Raw genomic sequence first — 5,086 nt, 5'->3', positions numbered from 1 at the left:
GAACCCGACAGATCCTATTTGAGGGCGGATGAACCCGACATATCCTATTTGAGGGCGGATGAACCCAACAGATCCTATTTGAGGGCGGATGAACCCGACAGATCCTATTTGAGGGCGGATGAACCCGACAGATCCTATTTGAGGGCGGATGAACCCAAAATATCTTTAAGACTTGAAAATGTCTTACCTCGAATACTTGCTGGGGATTGGGATGAACTTTTCCTTTTCTACCTTTTTGTTTTTTTTTATCTTTTTATTCTTTTTGTTTTTCTTTTTATTATTCTTTTTTTTATTCCTTTTTTGTTTTGTTTTTGCATAGCTTCTTCCTTCAAAGACTACCTCCCTTGATTTACTTACCTGTTGGGGGGTAAAATGTTATCAGCTGGGGGTACCTGACTTCCAGAAAATTTTCTAAATGGAAGGAAAATTTTCTGCCCCAGTTTGATAATATCCCTTGTGGCATGCAGTTCTGGCATCAATGCCATTTCCTTTACCTGTTTCAAATCAAACAAAATTGTTAGTTTAAAACATGGTGGTTGGTTGCGATACTCCCAACGGGATGGCTTTTCCTTTTTTCCTTCCAACTTGTTGGGGATGATATTATGTGCTGGGGATAATCCCTTCCTGCTGGGGAATATCCCTCTTCTTTTGTGGCATAGCTTGGAAACTGGCATTTCCCCGACCTTTTAATCTAGTATGGATTTCGCCAAATCATGCTCACTGCTTTCCTTGCTTTGTCCATGGGCCTTGTCTTTGAGGTTTATAACCTGGATTAAGGCAATGGTATCCCTCTTGACGCTTGTCAATCCTTCTGTCAATTCCCTTTGCTGGGGATATCTTTGTGACACTGGCCTCGCGTTTGTTCCTCGCTGACTATACCATTTGGATATACTAGTCAGATCTCATCTTGGAAAGCTGATGGCATATTCTGAAATCATTTCATACTTGTTCTGACCGGACAGACTCTATTGGGGAAAAAAAAAATTTTTATGAAAGGAGAAAGATAAAAGATACAAAACAAAAGACAAAGGAAACGATGACTCTTTTACAAAAGAAACTATAAATAAAAACCTACCAAACGCAGATACCGACTCTAATGGCCATGACACGCATATGGGGCCTATCCTTTACCGTCAATCATCTTTCAAGATCCTCAATTGGTGATTCCCCACCTGATTCTTAATCTCATTCGACTTGAAGTGCCCGAAGGGTTTTCACTATCAAGTCTCTCTCATTTTTGGCTTTTCTCTCAGCTTTCATCGCCTTATGGCGCCCGTGAAGGTTTTCACCAATAAAACTCTCTCATTTGTATTACTTTCCAGCTGGGGGTTTGGAGTGTCGTCGGTATGACTCTTTCTGCTAGAGATTAGAGTCCTTTCTGCTGTGGAACAGAATGTTATGTTCGCCGGTAAGACTCTTCATTTGTCTGACTTAGCATCTTTTGAAGACTGATCGGAAGGTCTTTCTTTGGACCGTAATGTGGGTTTTGGATAGGCTAGAAAGAAAGGGTATAAAAGGCTCAAAAATACATTAATTTTTTGGGTTATTAGTTACAACCTTCGGAATTAGATTTATTTACAACGACCGCAACCTCTTCCCCAGTTTCTTGCTTGGGGATATCTTAATTATTTTTTTTCATTTTTTCAAAACTATGACCGAGCCGTGAAGCGCCTACGTATCCTCTTTGAGGAATCAGGTCAAACGTAGTTCCCAATTCCTCTTTTTCATTTGACTTTCCTTTTTTTCCTTTTTGTTATCATTTTTCTTTTCTCTTTTTCTTTTCTCATTTTCTTTTGTCGTTTTTTTTCTTTCTCTCTTTTTCTTTCATTCTTCTTTTCCCATTTTGTTGTTTTCTTTTCTTTCTTTTCTCTTACCCGCCATGCTTGCGTATTTTATTCGTTGCTACTAATTCCGAACGAGGGGTACGAAAGAAAATAAATAAGGCTCAAAAGGGGTAACGAAGGATAAAGTGTTTGGGTAGCAGAACAAAATGCCTTCGTCATTCCGGTCTTCAAAACATGCCAAGTGCAAACAACACAATTTAAATTTGTAGTCTCTTCTGATGGTGCTGGACTTGACAATTATATTCAACATCCATTTGTTCATTTGTCACTTCTAAAGCACCGTTGGGCGACACTCTCATTCTCATTATTATGAACGACCCTCATGCCAATTTAGGCGAATCTTTCTTTAACGGTTTTCTTTGTGTTTAACTTGCCCCAGTTCCACATGACTCGGGCTTCAAATAATCCCAAACCGTTCTTATTTCCTTTGAATGCTTTGATCACCTTCCCAGGGTTTTAGGATTAACTTTTAAGATTAGGCCCAAACTGGGTGCATGTCATGTCCCTAGCATCGGCATTGAACAAAAATGGTAAAATGACTAAACAAAAAAGATGACTGGGAATAATCAAAGACCGGATTTTGCATTAGACTACCAGCGAAATGGTTTGAATAAAAAAACAAACAAAAAAAACCAGAATAAAATCCTAACACAAACTGGACAAAATTTAAACAAACTACTATGACAAAATGGAAAGATAAGCGGAAAGATATTGACACAAAACAAAATCCGAATTACAATCCTAATAATCCGAACAAACAGGAATGACAACAAAATAAGCCACCAACTGCTTCTTTCTTGTTAACCAAGGAACGGAGCGTCCTCCCATTTTATCAAACTTGGCATCGTAGCCACTGAGCTTTGCATTAGTATTGCAATGACCATTGCCAACTTCCATATCATTACCCTTAGTCAACAAGTTCCCAATAGGACTCGAATGCTTCCGTCATCAGGCCTGATCCCCGCAGAGTGTGCATCAGGAGGTGCAAGTAAAGGATTCTGGGTGTCATTGTCCGGCTTACCACAAACCAACCACCTTAACTTATTTGCAAAACAAACAGGTTAGAATGGACTCAGTCGGTCCTTATTATTGACAACATCTTTTCTTTTTTTCTTTTTTCTTTCTTTTTTTCATTCTTTTTTTTTCATTCTTTTTTTTCTTTTCATTTTTCATTTTTCATTTCGTTTTTTTTTCATTCTTTTTTCATTCTTTTTTTTTCATTCTTTTTTTTTCATTCTTTTTTTTCGTTGTGGTCGAATCTTATGGAGATTGCCTACGTATCATGACCCCGCATGAATCAGACCTTGCGTAGTTCGGCCAATAAAAGATAAACAATACTAAACACACATTTTTTTTTAAAATTTAGAACAAACTGGGTTTCAAGGATTTAAAGATTACCCACAAGCTTGAAAATTAAACAACCCGCATGTTCTAATCAAAAGATTAGTAGACTTAAAAACAAAATTCCAGCTCCCTTTCTCTGTTCGACAAATGCAACCAAATGGTTATTTTTTGCAAATGTGGCCCCTTCCAATTTTCACATGAATTTTGAGGCCGGGGAGGATTATTTTGACACTTTAAAACTTGTCCATTCTTTTACGAAAACAACCTTTCGTCAACTGAAAGATACTCTATGGCTGTTTCGGCAAGAACGGTTTAAGACGTGGCCGAAGCTGGCTCGGCTTATTCTGACAAAATTCAAACGGTATTCACCTGACCGCCGACTCTTTGTTTTTTCAAATTATAATAAAATCCTGGTGTTGCAAACACGGCCCTTCAGCGCCTCGGGGACGAAGATTTTTAAGGCTGTGTGAGTCCATAACTCAAAATGACCCAATGGTGGCTATTTATGCAAAGTCAGCCTTCCGGCGTCCCTTTTGGGAACATTCGGCTATGTCTTGATAAAATAGCGTCATCTGACTTCTTTATGACAAAATTAAAATTTGACATATATTTTTTATTTGTTTGTTTTTTGGCTATTTTAGCAAAAGGTGGGTTGGACATCACCCGACTTAATTATGACAAGATTAAAATTTTTGATTTTTGGCTATTTTAGCAAAAGGTGGGGTTGGACCCGATGAGGGTTGCCTACGTATCTCACATCCGGTGAGAATCAAACCCGCGTAGTTCGGGCCAATCAAGAATAAAGTAAATAAACTAATTATTATTATTATTATTTTTTGAATTCGTGAAAGAACTGCTTTAACAGAATAAAGGAAGTGTTATATTTTTTTTGGATTTTTGATTGATTTTCTCTTATTCTAAAGAAGAAAGAAAATATATTTTTTTGGAATTTAACCTTTACTAAAAGAAATGATTTCTAAAAGAATATTTTTTTGAATTTTGAATTTTCTTTTCAACATTTAAAGAAGAGGGAAAATATTTTCGGATTTTTTTTATTATATATATATATACGTTTTTTTTAATAATTTAAAAAAAACTTTCTAAAGAAGCCAATAATGGAAAATATTTTTGGATTTTTGTTTTGAAAACTGGGAGTCTAAAAAAACTTTTCTAGACTTTGCAGGACAAATATTTTTGCAACAAATAAAGATATATATACATTTTTGGAAATACAGAAAACTTTTGGATTTTTATATATGTATATTTGCAACAAATAATAAAACCGCTTGCAAAACAAACTATTTTTTTTAAAACAATCTATTTTATTTATTTTTTCTATTTTTTTTTGAACAACCAAGATAGAACAACGATTTTTTTTTCCTTCTATTTTTCCTTTGCTTTTAATAAAACAAACTAATAAGACGTTCTTTTTTTTTATTATTATTTTCTCAAAATTTCGGCAGAGTTTTGACAGTATTTGGGTATTGGATTTTTTCAAAAATAAACAATCAATTCCCTAACCGCTATTTCTTTTTTTTTTTCAATGTCACAATATTCATAATATTCAAACACCGGTCAGTGAGACAAAATAAATGCACGGAAAACAAATAGGATGCATCAGGATGGTCTTTTCATATCAGGTTGCTAGTCCTAGACAGACCCAACCCCTGTGTTGAGTCCCCTAAGTCAAATGCACATGATGCAAATAAGCGTTCCTATTAGGGATCCGGCATGAGGCTTTGTTATACTAAGTTTTAAAGCCTAGGTGTTTGTTCTAGACCTGGCTTACCCGAGCGGACAACTCGAGCCAAGGATGGGAGCTGTGTACCGGTAACCAAAAGGCCATCCGGTTTTGCAACTCCTCCGAATCCTCGTTCTATTTTGGTATATGACACTAA

Source organism: Nicotiana tabacum, chromosome 3 (genome assembly GCF_000715075.1).
Source record: "Nicotiana tabacum cultivar K326 chromosome 3, ASM71507v2, whole genome shotgun sequence".
NCBI classification, from domain to species: domain Eukaryota; kingdom Viridiplantae; phylum Streptophyta; class Magnoliopsida; order Solanales; family Solanaceae; genus Nicotiana; species Nicotiana tabacum.
Note: the sequence above shows the minus strand (reverse complement) of the source record.